Source organism: Lactuca virosa, chromosome 6 (genome assembly GCF_052849685.1).
Source record: "Lactuca virosa cultivar CGN04683 chromosome 6, Lactuca_virosa_CGN04683_v6, whole genome shotgun sequence".
Taxonomy (NCBI): domain Eukaryota; kingdom Viridiplantae; phylum Streptophyta; class Magnoliopsida; order Asterales; family Asteraceae; genus Lactuca; species Lactuca virosa.
In genome coordinates, this window is record NC_136431.1 from 1,222,576 (window position 1) to 1,241,232 (window position 18,657).

The 18,657-nt window shown below is 32.9% G+C and overlaps 1 long non-coding RNA gene and 4 other non-coding genes across 5 annotated transcripts; all 5 read right to left on the reverse strand.

Annotated features, from left to right (window-relative positions):
- Positions 1-12,581: 12,581 nt before the first annotated feature.
- Positions 12,582-14,448, reverse strand: LOC145120779 (uncharacterized). The gene is made up of 2 exons (XR_013714356.1): positions 14,290-14,448; positions 12,582-13,519 (listed from the first exon to the last, which is right to left on the reverse strand). It is a non-coding gene; the product is annotated as an uncharacterized LOC145120779 (long non-coding RNA).
- On the reverse strand, positions 13,218-13,294 carry LOC145122905 (small nucleolar RNA snoR53Y). Its single transcript, XR_013714802.1, has one exon. It is a non-coding gene; the product is annotated as a small nucleolar RNA snoR53Y (small nucleolar RNA).
- Positions 13,417-13,514, reverse strand: LOC145122904 (small nucleolar RNA snoR69Y). Its single transcript, XR_013714801.1, has one exon. It is a non-coding gene; the product is annotated as a small nucleolar RNA snoR69Y (small nucleolar RNA).
- On the reverse strand, positions 13,724-13,813 carry LOC145122912 (small nucleolar RNA snoR118). The gene has a single exon (XR_013714808.1). It is a non-coding gene; the product is annotated as a small nucleolar RNA snoR118 (small nucleolar RNA).
- Positions 13,899-13,973, reverse strand: LOC145122899 (small nucleolar RNA R66). Its single transcript, XR_013714796.1, has one exon. It is a non-coding gene; the product is annotated as a small nucleolar RNA R66 (small nucleolar RNA).
- Positions 14,449-18,657: the final 4,209 nt, after the last annotated feature.

Sequence of the window (18,657 nt, forward strand, 5' to 3'; positions counted from 1 at the left end):
CCTTATATATCTAAATGAAAGTTGTGATATACGTTAAACCAAGAGTGTGCATAAAAATAACGTCAAAATCTGACTTCGTATGAGGAAGTTATGATTTTTCTAAGATTTGACATAGCAGTGCACAGCCCGAAATTCGAATTTTAGATCGATCGATTTTTGGCCAATGCAACCTAAATGAGAATTGAAGATCTCATTAATAGTAGTGCAACGGTAAAAAGACAAGAAAACGGACGTCGGATGAAAAAGTTATAAATTTTTAACGAACTTTTCCTGTCCCGACCTGTTAAAAATATAACTTTAAAAATAAAATCAAAATTAGCCGACGGAGTCTAAATAAAAGTTGTAGAGTACGTCTCGACCTACGTGTGGATATAAAGAGCGTCAAAAACGGAGTTCGTATGAACGAGTTACAAATTAAAATAACATATTTACGTATTAAAATAAAGTATAAATCATATATACGTACACATATATATACATATGTATATATCATTAGAAAGGTATCGACGATAGGGTCATTATAAGACTAGTGTTGAATACTTTCGACATTAATTTAGTACAAATATCGTTAAATCTATTTAAAATAGTATTATAAAGGGGTGTTTAGTTGTTTATATAACTATAAGGTCATTAAGTAACTATGAAGGTAATTTTTGAAAATTCAATTACTCTAAATAAGAGGCTTGGGCTCTCATATTTCTTGCACCATTCTCTTGATTCAAGAGTCTTTCTCTTCTTATCCCCCGAGCATTTCGGTCCCTAGTGATTCGACTTCTCTTTCTGTAGTTTTAGTATAGTAAGGTGAGCGTTGAAGTGCTGTACGAATCTTTCTTAGAAAGATTCAGCGACGAAGTTCTGCCCCTGCAGAGCCCGACTCCTAGCTAAAACTCCCTTGTAAGTAAGTTATGCTTACCTATTTTAATATAGCTTATATTTAAAATTAGTATTATTATTATGAACTTATAATAAATATTTGAGCTATTATTATGACTTATATAAGTGTCGTTATAATATCTTTTTAACTACTCGCGGTACGGGGAATTTAGTTTAAAGGGCCGCATAGGGTTGTTGGATTTCAGAAGTGCTATATGCCAAAATGGTCCTGCCGTCCGGTGTTTTATGTCTGGCCCGTGTCTGTACATAGTGATTGGAAAGTATTGTTTAAACGCTTATATAATAATAATAATAATAATAATAATAAGACTAATAATTAGTCACAGTAAATATTAGACTAAAATCTAGTGGTAATAATACTAGGTTTCGTCGAAGGAAATTATTTTAAAGTAAACGAAGCGCTGTCCGAGTACCGAGTCACCACCTTATCAAGTGAGTGCATAGTCCCTTTCATGAACATGGTTTTAATACAAGTATTAATTATAATATTAAATATCTGTTAAAGAGTTAAATATTTGTTAAAGAGTTTATGTGTGAGTGCATAGTCCCTTTCATGAACATGATTTTAATACAAGTATTGATTGAAGTATTAATTATATGTTTATGTGGGAGTTAATTGATGTTGCCTGAAATACGTGTTAAAGAACATACCTGATTATATATGATGATTTAGGATAAAGAGTAAACCTAAATTAATTATGAGGAATATTGGGTAGTATTTTCTTACGAGTACGAGTGAGTTATACTCAGAGAATAGAACTTTAGTAGATGTCATTGATCCGGGAGCATGGATTAGACATAGTCATTATCCCTAGTCCGAGAGTATGGATTGGACATAGTCAACTGTCATTAATCCGGGAGTATGGATTAAGATATAGGCAATTGTCCTTAGTCCGGGAGTATGGATTAAGACATAGTCAGTTGTCCTTAGTCCGGGAGTATGGATTAAGACATAGTCAGTCGTCCTCAGTCCGGGAGTATGGATAGGACATAATCATTCGTCATTACACTATAAGGATCGAGCCCTATGCAGACGACAATTTTGGACTCTGTCCAGACGACTTGTCGTCTCTAAAACTTATACAGACGACATGTGGTCTGTAAAAAGTCGTCGGTATAGGTCCGTCGCTAAAAGTCGAAAATATCGTTGGGACAGGTGTCGTCGGTATAGCATAGCCAGTCCAGACGACATGTCGTCTGTAAAAGGTCGTCGGGATTGATTTTCGAGAAAATAAGAAAAAGTTTTATTCGGACCCTATACCGACGACTTGTAATCGGTAAAAGTGTGACCCTATAGAGACGACTTGTCATTTGGAAAAGTTGATCAATACGGACGACATGTCGTCTGGAATGGGAAAACCGTTTTTTACAGTTATAAAGCTATACAGACGACATGTCGTCTCTATAGCCCTTTTTTTTAAAATATTTTCCACAGGTTTTGTTATATATACCATTTAAAATAAATCAAAAAGGGATATTTGCAGAATAATATAAACATAACATAACATAACATACCATTAAAATCCAAAAACACTTAATAAACATAACATATCATTCAAATTCTACTACATAACAAAATAACAAAAAAAAACAAGTTTTTAACAAACATTGTTGTCGTTACCATTCTAGTTCTCCTCCTCATCATCATCATCACCACCATCATCAACATCATCATCATCATCATCCTCCGCGAGTTCATTGGATGTTTCGGGGGTATTTTGTGAAAACATATTGGGATTAAACTGGAATTGTGGCATTGGTTGTGGTTGGAAGTTTGGTATGACAGACGCGAAAGTGTTATTAAACATTTGGTTCATTTGTAGCATTTGTTGTTGCATGATTTGAATTTGTTGGGATAATACAGCAACTTGGGGATTATCTGAAGATTGGGATGTGGAAGCTTTGGAACGTTTGGTATGTTCATTTGGAAATAAATTATTGTTGATGCTTGGTTTCCTTCCAATTCCGCGAATATGCCCACGTCTCTCACCGAGGGCAAGAGCGAGGCATTGTTCTTCATTTAACTTTTCGTTCTCCCCGAGCTGTGATTGCATCACCATCTTCTCTCGTTGAATGTTTTCCTAAAATAAAGAAAACAATAAAAATACATTAATTAAAAAAAATAACTAAATTTATACACAAAAATAATAATAATATACCTTAAACTAACTATAATAATAATAATAACATATTTATCAAACAACTTGTTAACTTTGTTTATTACTTACCCAAACTACTTCTGCTTGCGGTGTACACCAACCCCGACTTTCTTTAAATCGCATCTGTCTCCAACCGTCGATATGTTGCGGGTCTTCTCCTCTTTCTCTCTATAATAAGCCAAAAACAATTAATATATTTATATAAGTGTTAATAAAATTTTTATAAAATACAAATAAATTTAATTACCTCATCACGTCGTCTGTCTGCAAATGTTCTACTTCCATGAGAACTCGTAAATTGAAGTTTGGACCTGCTTTCTTTACCTTCTTTTCATTGCTTCCTATAACCCTCATCCAAAAAAAGAAGATCGATCATATTATCCCCAAGTTTTGTCGTCCATATCATCCGGTGGAGTTTGTCTTGCACCTTCCACATCATCATATCCACCAACACTATCAAAATAATTTTTCACGTCATGTTTGTGTTGTTTATAAGCTCTTTGGCAGTCGCTCAGTACAGTCGCTCGAACGGCTTCCCACAGATCTGTACCCCGATACATATCAAGATTAAAATATGTCTGCAATAAAAAAACAAATTTAATTAGTAAAAAAAATATTTAAAAAGTATAAAATTTTTCACATATAAAAAGTATTTTGTACTTACTTCAATCTCAGGATACATAGCTTCATAGTAATGGAAAGGAACACTTCTCCAAGTCCTATAATGAAGTGGTACATGACCAACATTAAGTCACTAACAAAATTAAGCACTTTGAAACCATATCTTACAATACAAACAATAGCATCTAAATACAAAAATAACTTATCAATTAACAAAAGTATCATATAATCATACATATACACAATACATTCAATTCTAATTTTCATTTCATTTTAGGCACACAATACAAAATGTATACATCTAAATACAAAATCAAACATCATACAAAATCAAAATCAAACATACAATTCCAATTTCATCCAATTTCATACAATCAAACATACCATTCCAATTTTCATCCAATTCCAATTTTCATCCAATTTCAAAATCAAACATACAATACAAATTTTCATCCAATTTCAAACATACATTCAATTTCATACAATCATACCACAATGGGCATTATTGTAATTTTCACTATAAAAGTTATTTTACAATAAATGGCTTACTATAACTTTAAAAGTTTTTCAAAAATGTGTAATAATAATAAATAAATGATAAAAATTATAACAAGCAAACCAATTACTGTAAAATATTTTTCATAAGACGTTAGATGATTGAGTTCGTTAAAAGCTTGTTAGCCTCAAGGGCATTATTGTAATTTTCACTGTATAATTTCTTAAGAGAAATTGGTTGCCAAAATACACTTTCATTCCTCAAAATGCATATATATAAGCAATTAACCAAAAAAAATATCTAAAAAGTATATATATCATAGTGTATGTATTGAAGGAACAAGAAAAAAATATATATCAACACTGCATTCATGCATTCACGTTTCTTTAAGCAGGGAAAAAAACAAAAAAAACCAACCTTAAAATCGGTGGTGAAGAGAGGTATATCACCGGAAATTGTTTTCTATGGCGGTGTTCACCGTTGTCCGGCCGACAGCAGTGTTTTAGGGCTCCAAAACCGGAAAAAAATCCCTCAAAATCGGAATAAAAACTCAAGCTATTACTAATTAAGAAGAAATCAATGACCAAAACCTTACCTTTTAGCTGGATAATGAAGTGGAATGCCGGAAAAGACTGGGATCGCCGAAACAATTGAGAGGAAAATGCCTGGGCAGCCGACTGGAAAATGAAGGCTGAAAGGGTTTTTGTTACAGCGAAACCCTATAGAGACGACATGTCGTCTCTATAGGTAAACAAAAATGGCGCAGTTCCACTTCGTTTCATTAAAAAATAAAATAAAATAAAAAAATGTTTTCACGCGGATCGGTCCCACCTTTTCCAGACGACATGTCGTCTGGATAGCTTGACCAAAACAACACCGTATTCCGTTTCTGCAAGCCGGATAAAAAATAAATCAAAATTAATTTTTAAGTACCCTATAGAGACGACATGTCGTCTGCATAGGCTGACCAAAACGGCATCGTATAGCTTTTCTGCGACAAAGAATTAAAATAAATAAAAAAATATGTTTTTATTTCCTCATCCTGACGACCTGTCGTCGGTATAGAAATTCGATATACCGCAAACATTTTGCCCCTTCCCGCCGAGCCTATGCAGACGACTTGTCGTCTGCATAACTTTTCTGGTCAACGCTATATGGTCAATGTTTGAAAACTCTTTCCAGACGACATGTCGTCTCTATAGATCGACTTTTGATATATATATATATATATATATATATATATATATATATATATATATATATATATATATATATATATATATATGGTGAAATTATATATTTTGTGAGTTCTAAATTATATATATATGATATAATATTGTGGGATTGAAATCCCTGTGTACTCACCAGGTTTCCCAACCTGACCCACTCAAGCTTATTTGTATCACAGATGTCGATACGAAGTTACATTACACTGAGAGATTAAAGAGATGTAGATCACTAGTGTAAATGAATGTAAGTTCTGTTTATGATTATGTTTCTGTATTGACGATGACATCCCAAATGTTTTAAAATGAATAAAAATACATTTCTTCGGAAATGTTTTGATAACGTATTTATCATGTTTATGGGAACAAATTCCGCAACATTTTCACTAAAAGAGGTACTCTGATTTTTATAAAGCATAAACAAAATCGGTATTTTCTAGCCGTGAAAATGGGGATGTCACAATATGCATGCCACCCCCCACTTCATGTTATAACATGTTGAAATGTGAGGTGACAATAGTTGGCTTCATAACACCATTGCACATACCCAATACTCTTAAAGATGGTCATTGCTTTGTCTCTTAGCAAAAATTTACTGCTATAGTCTATAACCTGGTATCTAGTTTCCCCTGTTATCTAATCTAGGGTTGTATGTGGCTGTTTTTTCTCTTTTACTTTAATATATGGTTGTATCAATACTTTGAACACTAGTTTTTTTTAACCTAATAGCATATCTTTTGAACATTTCAATTTCTATGTAGATTCCATGTTGGCTATTTTTTCTCTTTTACTCCGTCCATGGCTGAATCAGTACTTTGTAGTTTGTACACTAGCTTGCTTTTTAAAAAAAAAAAAAAAAAAAAAAAAATCTATAATAGCATATCTTTTGAACATTTTAATTTGTATGTAAATTCCAAAAATATGTTTGATAGGTAATTAATTAAAGGTTGTTATAAATCCAATCACTTGTCGATGCTTGCTATTGATTAATTTTTCTTGGACAAGACATATATTACGTGTCATACTCATCTACGATCAAAAAACGTCAATGGCCGGTTTGTTGTCAAGAAAAAGAAATTGACTTATTAAGATAATTAACTTTTCGGTTCAGGGATAGAGCCAAAAATTTTAGATAAAGAAGGCTTACACCTGCATCTATTTTTCGCAAAATTCTATTGATTTTTTAGCCGAATTAACAACTATAAATTAAACACAACAATATTAACAAGTTAATAAATAAATCATAGATTAGAATATATAATCTACATAAAAAATAACTAATAAATATAATCATCATAGAATAACTTTAAAAGAACGGATAAAAGTCTTAAATTACAAATATTATCTAATTTCTACTGTCTGTTTAATCTAACAAATAAATTAGTTATATTTTGTGTTCTACAAACCTAACACCATGACTTAGTTTGCTAAACTTTGGCTCTTTCAAAAAAAAAAACCTAACACCATGACTTCTCGGTTCTTTAAATTTACAAATTTAAAATATAACACTTTTTATATTGGTTTACAACATATATATTATAAATGAAAAGGAAAATATAACTTTTAGTAGAGTGTGATGAGAAAATTCGATTAGATTATGATTTTAGACTTTGAATTCTAGAATACACTGACGAGTGCCCTTTTTCGTAAAATTGTCAAAAATATGGAAGTGCATTTCGACATGACGGCTCGGAAGAAAGCGGTTTTCCAGTACTTACGTGCACCACATGCGCAAGATTTTCTTCTACCTATCACTATAGATGAGTTTGACCAACATATTTCTGTTATGGAGTATCGTACTATCCTCAAATATTGGCTCATGATTCCAATATTCTCAGCTAACGAGATATGTCTGATGTATCGCAAGGCATGATTGGACTATTTTGGAGAACATGCAGTTTACTGTAAAGAACACCCGAGGTGCAAATACAGACACAATATGGATAGGGATATTTTGTTTGACATATTTAAGCGTGTTGGGGTTTCCACCAAGAAAGAGACACATGTGATTTCTTGACGGTCCAGACAGAAAGAAAGTCAACTCTTAGACTGACTGACGTTTTGGTTTTTGGATGGGTTGGAGGAAAACACACATGTGTACCCTTAGACCGACTGACGTTTTGGTTTTTGGATGGGTTGGAGGTAAACATACATGTGTGGACCTTACAAGGGTATCCCCTCTCGTGGGCTTGAGGACTGGGGGTTTCATGACGGAAGTTGCTACAGACAATGTCACCAAACATAAAAAAATCGTACATAAAAAATCAACAAATGCTCATACCATTTGCATTTGACACGTTTGGTTTTCTCACACCATATGCGGTGAAACTTCTTAATAGAATACAACGTATCATACATAGCAATGTTATATGCTCTAAATTTATGGATTTAGTTTTCAAAAAAATTAGCTACCATACACAATGGCTTAACGACACAGCTTGTTGCCCGTTCACCATCTCACTCGTATTACGATAATAATTAAATTAATTGAAACTTTATAATATTCCAAATTTAGATTATCTGGAAAAATTGTTAAAATCAGAAATTCATTGTTATACTAATTATAATCTTTTTTTAAAAATTGATTCTCATTTTGAAAGATGGAAGCCAGAATATATGACATTTAATTATACGACGAGAGATCATAATTATAAATATATACAAAAACAAATTTGATGCATGTGAGTGTTATTACATAGCCTCTTAATGCATAATGTACAAGAATGTTAATGCATGCAGTACAATTTCAGAACCCATTTATTTTGAAATGATATGTTTCATTCATTTACTTTTGACAAAATTACAAGAATGGTCCATGTGGTATGTTAAAACTAGCAACTTTGGTCCAAAATGGGTTTGGCTCGCAAGGATGGTCCAATAGTTTCATTTTGTTGCGAGTTTGGTCCAATTTCCTATGAACTTTTTTAAAATGACAGATTTGCCCTTTATTATTTTATTTTCCATTTTTCTTTTATTACAACAATTAAAAATAAAACAAAAATAAAATCTCTCTCTCTCTCTCTCTCTCTCGCTCTCTCTCTCTGAAACGTAATTAAATTAAAATCTAGATTGCAAATCCATCCGTCATATCCATCAAAAACCTCACCAAACTCCCCCAGATCTCCCATATTTTACTCGATTCCTAAATCCCCAAATACCCAATCGCATGTTTCTACTAGATTCAAATTGTTTTCGCCTTTTGATTTAGAATTCGAGTATGATTATGTGAATTGCAGGTGAACAAGTATGATTAAAGTTGGAAAAAGGAGTGGTTTGGGGTTAGGCTGTTCTTCGAAGTCTTGAGTAACGCTGAGAAATCAGGGTTGTTGTCTAAGGTGGAGGAGTTAGAATTCACCTTTTCTTCAAGATGGAGCAGGTGGCGATGGCGACTGGTGGTTTCTTTTTGGGTTTAAGATGGAGGCAGAGGAGGGTGCGTAGAACTCGACCGCTTCATTAGGAGTTTTTTTAGGAGCACTTGTGAGTTTTTAAGAAAGGGTCTTAAAACCCAATTCGACTGTTACTGTTTTGCTTTTGGTGTTGATATTGATCTTACTGTCTCGATTTGTTTATCTTCACAAACAGTTGGTTTAAGATTTTGTTTTTGGATTTGGGTTGTTATTTTGGTTTACAACTTTGATTTTCTTCTGAACAACAATGGTGGGTTACAACCAGTAATTTTAGGTTTAGGTTTCATAGTAGAAATCAATTCAGGTGGTGGTGAAGGGCCTTGAAACACCGACAAGGGTTTCAGATCGACGGTGAGAGGGGTAATCGGAAAAGGACAACTATGACGGTGCTCTTTCAGATCTTCACGGGGCTGCTAGGCAGCTGATGAAGGCCATCAGATGGATATACATTGACGATGTCCTGAGCGGCGGTGACATGGATTAGATATCCAAAAAAAACCCACCTTGGAAACATCCATGGAGTCGATTTTCAGAAACTCACCCCTTGATATTTTTCAGAAATTTTAAGAAACATCCATGAAGTTGATTTCCTGGGTTTTCATCACTGCTTTATGAGTTTTTGAGAGGCGATGATGGAGTCATGGAGATTAGATCCAAGAACACCGGAATCTGGTATGCACAAACCATCTTGATTAAGAAGGAAGAGATGAAGAAGATGAACTGTTCTTGGGTAAAAAGAAAAAAAAACTGTGGGGGGAATACGGTGGAGAGAGAGAGAGAGAGGGTATATTATTTTTGTTTTATTTTTAATTGTTGTAATAAAAGAAAAATGGAAAATAAAATAATAAAGGGCAAATCCGTCATCTTAAAAAAGTTGATAGGAAATTGGACCAAACTCGTAACAAAACGAAACTATTGGACCATCCTTGCGAGCCAAACCCATTTTGGACCAAAGTTGCTAGTTTTGACATACCACAGGGACCATTCTTGCAATTTTGTCTTTACTTTTTAAAATATCACTTTCATCATTCATTTTCTAAACTATTTCTAAACTATCGTGTTTATCTCATAGTATATATAAATATGATATTATTTATTCTACTTTGTAAAATGCATTTTCTATTGTTCTTATTTTTAAAATGTTACTTTGACCCTCACTGTAGCTAATATTAAAACTGTTGATGCCGAATATACAAATATATCAATGCATAAAGTGCAACTTTAATACCTCAACTTTATATAATCTGTTACTTGCAATCCCTCTATTTTGTAAAATATTTTCCATCCCCTTACTTTTTAAAATATAAGTTTCACTCATTCCACCTTCAACTTTATAAAATGTCATTTTCATCCCCTTCATCTTTCATCTCTCAACTTTGTATTATTTGTCACTTACAACCCCTTTATTTTGTAAAATAATATCTATCATCCCTTTACTTTTTAAAACATCACTTTCACCTCTCAACCTTCAATTTTATAAAATATCACATTTACCCTTTTATTTTCTAAATTTTCGTATTTATCCTCCAACTTCTCGGTATATATATAATATGATTTCTTAGGCCTGACAATTGGGTTGGGTTCGGGTTGACGGGTTGACGGATCAGAAAACATAAACTCAACACAACTCATATAATATATAGGTTGATGGGTTGACGGGTCACGTGTTGGTGGGTTGGGAACCTCAACCCAACCCAACCCAACCCATATAACCCGTTTAAGTATATGGGTTCCCAAGTTAATGAGTCAAACCCAAGCCGGATAACCCGTTTAATAAATAAGCAACACATTTTAAAAAATGAGGTTTTTTCAACATAAATTCATAAAATGATTAAAGTAATTAACATAAAAAAAAGTTTTCAACATAAATTCATAAAGTCAATAACATCCAAATAAAAATGAAAAATGAAAACATTCATAGAAAGTGGATGTGTTCTTCGTTCGTCACTCGTGAAAATAACGACATGCATTTTTTTCTTTTTCTGATTAACGAATCGCAAATGCAGATTAGTCACATACGAATACAGAAGGAATACAATGATACAGAATATTACGAATACAGATGGAAATCAAATTTCATTAATAATTAAATTTATCATTTTTTAAATGTAATATATATATATATATATATATATATATATTATATATATATATATATATATATATATATATATATATATACGGGTTGGCGGGTTGACCCACGAACCCATACAGATAACCCAACCCAACCCATGAAATAAACGGGTTGGTGGGTTGGCAGGTCAAAAATCTCAACACAAACCCATCTATTTTCGGGTTGGATCAGTGTCGGGTTATGGGTTGGGTCGAGAGTTGCCACCCCATGATTTCCCCTCTTCTTTCATCTGATCTAACTCTTATCATCAACTCTGACCACCCCAAATTGCATCTTTCATCTTCGGTTTCCAAATCTAAAACCTGTAACTCAAATGGTTCCATTTCCAAATCTGAAACTGGAGAGGCGCAAGTATGAGATCAGAACATGGGAAACAGGAGAAGAGAGTAAAATAGAGATTGAACTTGGCCGATGTCTTGGAGTCGATCTCCTTTTTATGAAACCGGAGATGTACAAGAGTTTCTAAAAGAGTTGCCGGAACATTGAAGTCGGTCGTTGTTAGTGGTGACGGTGGATATGAGATGTACTGAAGAAGAAAAAGGGGAGGGGGAGAAAAATGATTAAATGTACTAGTCCATTATTTTTAAATGCAAAAATATTTTTTTTGTATAATAAACAAATCAATAAATAATTAATAAATAAGAAGTAAATAGAAATAAAATCAAAAAATAAATAAATAAAGATAATGGTCTTTTTATGTGCAAAAAGACTAAGCATACACGGAAAAACAAAATAAATAACGGTCCAAAATAATTTTAAAAAATAAAGACTAAACACGTTTTTTGATATATACACAAGAAACAATTGGTTTAATTTAACCAAATTTGAATTTTTGAAGTTTTTTCATTTTTTGATAAAATAACATTTCTAAAAATTGAAGCGTCATAAAAAAAAACTTTATGGCTAGTCAAAGCTCGGCCTTGCTTTGGCCCGCCAATCCAAGCAACATGACAATTAGAACCTTGTTCTATTTAGTTTATCAATCCAATTTCAATATTTTCTTATGTTTCCTTTCTTTCATTTCTTTAATGCATGTATTTAGCCGTGTGTTATCCCGAAGAACACAAAACAGAAGATGAGGTGATCACAACTTAGGGGTGAGCATTTGGAACGGTGGACCGGACCGGACCGGACCGTTTTTTGGACCCCCGGGCCGGTTCTCGGTTCTAGGAATCCATCAAAACCGGTCCGGTTTTTTTTCCGGTCCGGTCCGGTTTTTACCGAGTTTAGAACCGGTTGGACCCGATTTTAAACTTTTTTTTGTAAACTTTAAACAACCATAACTCATTCGTTTTAAATCGGATTGACACGCGGTTTTTTCCAACGTTTAATTTACAGTTTGTAGATGAAGTTAGACTATAATTTTGTTGATTTTGGTATTATATTCACTGAGTTACAATTCTTTAAAGTTGAACTATCAAAGCTGACATATTTCAATTTTTTAACTATTATTTTAGACTATAATTCTGAACTTCATTTAGTTATTATTTTTAACTATTATTTTAGACTATAATTCTGAATTTTATGTATACAGATAAATCATATAAAAGGGATCTTGGTGAACTTAATTTATATATTAGTTGCTTTTATTTAGAAAATTAATTTTGTAAGCTATAATATTATAACATCAAGGTAGATTAGTGATGCATGAAACGAAAATATAATCATTTTTATAAGTTGTATCGTATCAAACCCAATTACGTATTCGTTTTAACGAGTTTTATCAAACCCAAAAACTTATTTTAACGACTTGTACTCTATGCAATTAAAGTTGTACCGGTCCAAACGGGTCCAAGACCCGGAAAACCAGGACCTGGACCCGGACACGACTCATCCGATCCGGTCGACGGTCCACAATATTCTCCATAACCAGTCCGATCCAAGAGCCAGTCTGGTCCGGTCCAAATGCTCACCCCTATCACAGCTAATACATGGTCCAATTGCCCAAAAAACAGAAGGTTGCTCACGGGAATCTGTTCTGGAGCATATGAAAAGCAAAGAATAACAGAATTTTCAATAGAAACCAGGTTTCCCGCTTTCAATTGCGTGGAAGCCATCAAATCCACAACATATCTATGGATCAAAAGCAGAGGGAAAAATAGGAATATTGATTGGTCATCATGGTGTAAATCTCCATTTCTTTATCTGTAATCTTAATATTTATACTTTGTTATTCCCGTCCTCTAGTCACTTGCTAGAGGTTGGTCTTATTAACATATTTGCCGGTTCAAAAAAAATTCAATTTGAGATTTTGTATCATTAAGTTTCGTATATGTTTTTTGTTCCCTCAGAAATGACATAACAATGTATCATCAAAATCAGAATTAGCATGGTCAAAATCATGCATCATCGGAAACATCAAATTCGTGTTTTATATCACTTATTTTTCAAAATTACCAAAAGCTAAACAAAATAATAAGAAATTTCAAAATCACCTCAAATCTGTATTAAAAAATCATCAAAAGAGATTGAAAAATAGATCAAAGCTCAGATAAAACACTAAACGTTGTAATTCCCTGACCTTAAACAAATTAAAGTCTCATAGAGCTGGGATTAGATAATGTCATCATCATTGCACTAGCCTTAAACAACAAAATAAAGGGTTAAAAATACAAACAATAATCAACAAAAAAGCTCAGTTACACATGAACTAATTTTAATCCACAACCTTAAACATATTAAGGTCTCAGAGTGAGCTGGGATGCAAGTTCAATCATCATCGCAAACAATAATCAACAAAAAAAAACTTGTTTCAATCATGTAAAGCAATTATTATTGAAGACAAGCGATCAGACTAGCTTTCTAGGCTGCATTATGCATCAAATCAAGCAACTAATCAATTGCTCTCAGAGCCCAGTGCAAAATTCATCATCTCTGAACAATTTCTAATTTTTACGAAAAAAATCGGTGAAAAAATTCGTCATATATTAGCTGAAAGTATAAAGAACTTATTTTGAAAGGATCCTCAGCGAAAATGCTTATAGCAGTCATCATGATGTTAAAATCAGGTCTCAAAGATATCATGCCATCATTGGATCACCAAATTCGATTTAAAAAAAAAAAGTAAAAAGGCAACATCAATTAGTACTTACAGAAAGAAAAACAAACAAAACGTATAAAAGTTGATGAATTTAGCGGGGTTTTATTAGCTGCGCCCGGTGATTAACAGAGGCAAAGCGACTCAACATTTCCGCAATAAATTTACGCCTCTTGAGGACGTAAGTCCATAGAAAAATCACATCAATTAGTAAGATTTGTACAGGATTTCTCACAAAGAGGCGAATTTTTTTTCAGATATCTGTTTTAGCGAAATCACAGAAATTCAACAACTAAGAGACAGTATCAGGGATACCAGTTTAGATGCAGATGAACAACCGCGAGGCGTTGGAACATTGTGGATCTCTGTCTGTGTGTTGAATAAACCTTTACAGCTTCAGTTTATATAGTAGTTTCATGAATATGGCGATTAGGGTTTTGAATCGATGAAGAGGGCAGTTTTTGATATTAATGATTTGGGGCACCTGGCCCAAATCGCAGCCCAGTTTTCTGTTCAAGCTCAATCAGCTTTTTATAAATTATTACTATATAAATAACTATTATGTTTTATATGATTATATAATAATATAATTTTGGAACATAATGGAAGTGAGAAAAAATATTTAAACAAATAGAGTCGAATATATATTTTAGTTTTTGCTTCAAATGGATATAAAAGGAGGATAAACACAACATGCAAATATACAATAACAAACTCGTACATTACATATTATGTATACATGGTTGTTTCTTGATTTATCATACATACCATGTCAAAAAAAAGAAAAAGAACTCATAGATAGTGAAACCTAGATTCATGTACTCGATTGATTTTATTTATTTATAAGGTCACCCATACATACCTCATGTCAGATGACATAATGGTTTGTTTCAGCAGCTAAGTAGCTAATGGGCACCTCCTGGACGATTTGCCGAAGTATATGTGTGATGACTATCGACTCCTGCATCACCTTTTCCTTCTTCCTCATTTCCCGTGTCTGGATTCTTTATTGTTCCAAACCCTCCCTTTCGTCCCAAATCAACGTTCTCTGCAATAGTTCCCGAGACTAGCAGTATGGCTACGAAGATCATGAGCCATGTCTTGTTCTTCTTCATCATCGTGTATGTACACTGAATCTAATTTAATGATAAAAATTATTCCTATACATAATTATCAAAACTAATAGAATTATAAATCATACAAGAAGAATAAAAGGTAAAGAGTATGGACCTTGTAGATTTTTTCTCCAAATGAGATCGATGTAAGAAATTTTTAGTGGAGTTGATTAAATAAGTAGGTATTTCAACTATTCATTCTATTGTGATGAAGCATCACACGAATTATATCTAACTTAAATTAAGTAAATAAAAACGTAGCAATGTATTATTGGTTGAATGACATGAATCTTACTATCTTAGTAACAAAATTAGTCAATGCAAAAAAAGCCCAAGCTTATGTAGGTGGCCCGTTTTAACAAAAACCAAATATTTTAACGGATTAAAAGTCCAAGTTAATGGCCCAACATATCCTGTAACTAAAAAAAGTTTTTCTTTTATTTTGCTTTGGTAAATTGAAAGACTATATTATCATAAAAATTTGGATTTTAATATTGATTTTTTTTTCTTAATTATGTCATTATATTTATAATTTGATTGAAATATCAAGAAAAATTACCAGTTCTTCCGATAACCATTTTTTTTTAATTGCAATAAAGTCGCTATATTAACACAAAATTTCGATTTTGACACCGATTTTTTTTCAATCATATCATTATATTTATAATTTTGTCAAATATTAACCAAATGACCGGTTCGATGCAAACCCTATATTTAAAACCCAATCATGTCATATAAGATCCGATATAGCTTCCACATCATAATATTATCATATTATTTATTTGGTAATTTGTTGGATTGATGATAATCAGTCACTTGGATCCGTATTAATAATCTTTTAAGATAGTAAATGAACAACAAGTTCAACAACGTTGATGTGATATACCTTGTTGACATGAACTCCAGAAGAAACTCAATCATCTTTGGGTAAGTCACATAAATACGTATTTTCTTGACATATTCGTAGGAAAGATCATACCATCAAAGATAATCGTTTGTTATCCTAATTTTCAAAATTTATTAATTAAGAACGATTTAATACTTTGGCTTTAACAAAACTGAGGCTTCAAACTCACTGCAATCAAAATCGTTTGTTATCCCAATTTCCAAATTTTATTAATTAACAACGAATACTATGTTCATAAGAAAAATATAAACTAACAAATCTGATATCATGGCTTAATTTTAGACATACAAAATAAAATATGTCTACAATAATATTTATGTTGAATTATGTAACTGCCATGTTGACTGAAATGATAACAATTATGGTAAATGGAATATTGCAAAAAACTATGTCTACCACTAAATTATATGAATTAAATATTTGTGGGATGATAAGAAGGTTTAGCACTAACAAAATGAATTGAGAGAAGTAATCATGATTTGGAATTCGTATTTACTAAAGTTTACTCGCTAACATTCTAACGCATACTTCCATTTTACTTTCATCATTGATGTTACTATCGTTACTGGACACACCTTTTTCGGGTGCACCGTGCACCTAGAGCACCATTTATAGATATATTCAACAACGAAATTTTGAAAGCTTTTATTTTTTTAATCTTAAGAAAAAACGACTCGAATTAAATAAAATGGTTCGTTCGGGAGGATAAGTTTAACACTTTTATTGTAAACAAATAGTTCATAATCAAAAAGCTACTTAGACAACTCTTTAGAGCTTTTGACTTTTATTAATTTTTAACTTTTAGTTTTTATGTAATTTTATATTTTTAAAATTTTCCGATTAGTTTGCTGAACACTTTCTAACAAATAAAATCTCCAGCTTTCAACTAGTTTTGTCAAACATGTCCTAATACCAACGATTATTTGATAGCCCTCTAACTAATTATATTAAGATGTAACATCTGAATTTGACAGTTTTCATAACGCTTGATAAAATCATTTTTCGCTCTATAAAATCATCTAAGAAATGACACAACGGACCTACTATGTATTTCGACTTTACATTTTCAGTCCCTAAAGTTATTTTTTTCCCTTTAAGGAAATAAAGTTGATGTCGAGCTGTTTTTTTTGTCACTACGACCTAATATACTAGGTTACATAAGCCACATAAGCACTTAAATCTGATGTGTCTTATGATTTGACATTTTTTAGTAAAAAATAATAATAATAAAATGTGGGGTCTCTCTCTCTCTCACACACACACACACGCAAACAACCATGTTCATGTTATCCATAAATAAATCAAGACAATAAGATCATCTTTAAATTAAAACATATATGAAACATTAGAATGAAACACATATCTGGAATATGCACTACAAGGAGAAAAAAAGCAAAAAAAAAATCAAAGGAAATCAAGAACAAAGCTCAGAAAAATCCATGAAATCAAAACATAATTTAGAAATCTCCCTTTATCGACCAAATATATACATACACACCAAAAACATAAACTAAAAGAACTCACCCGCAACATCATCTTCTCCGACCTCATCTTTAACAATGACTTCATCTTCCACCAACAAAACACATATGTGGAACAAATCAAAATCGATGTTGAAATCTAGAAAATACAAAAACTATAATCTTGAGATTTTGTTTTTTGAACCAACAAAATACATTTTGAATTTTGAAACCCAATAAATCGAGATGGTATTGGGTGATAATCGATTGGCTCACGTAGCAACTGATTGGTTATTGAGCAAAGATACTGAGATCGAGGCTGGTGTTTTGTGGCTTCTGTAAGATTTGGGTCCTTTTAAAAAAGGTTCGAAATCGAATCCGCTCAAGCTGTGAACAAAGAAGAAGCTCTTGCCATTGTCGGTCTAAGCGCAATTGGAGGAAGGGGAGATGAGATGAGTGAGGTGGGCCCCTTCACACTTTCGTTTTCTGGAATGAAAAGAATGGATACGACAGTCATGCGCGTAGGAACCACAGGGATGCACTTCATGGACAAACTTGGCTGAAGATGGATTTTTTGATCGCCTAGCCATTCGTGCGTGCAGGCAGGTATGATATTTGGTCAATCCGGGATGATGAGATAGGGCGAGAGTGGGTCTGGTTGTGATCTTTTGAATGCCGAGGAGAGAAAATAATGGATCACATTCACTTTTAAGTCCCTCCCCAAACTCATTTTACGAGGAATAACCAAGTACGATAAAGAGCAAGCGAAAACCAACCCTTGCCTTTATCTTAATAGAGATTACCTTTAATAATGATCTAATTGCTTGACGAAAGTATAGGAGTCAGAAGTTAACCAACTGACTGCCCTTCCTTCTCTTCTGAGATATGGAAAAGGAACTGAAAGAGGTCTCTCTTGTCCCTTCAAGTTTACCTACTACGGTACCGGAGTGAATATGATCTCCACCAGACGTACGTAACGCTTTAGCTAGTACACGCAAGTAAAGTGTATACCATGATTCTTCTGTCTATCAATAATTGCATGCATTGCACGGTGGATGTGAAGAAGTAGGTCATTATCTCGGCAATAATGAGACAAGCAGATGCAACGTTGACTTTTTTACTTTTTCTCTAATACCTATTGGGGGCTTTCCCAGCCTACGGTGGTGGGGCTTTTGGATCCTAGGCATGTGATGATCCACCT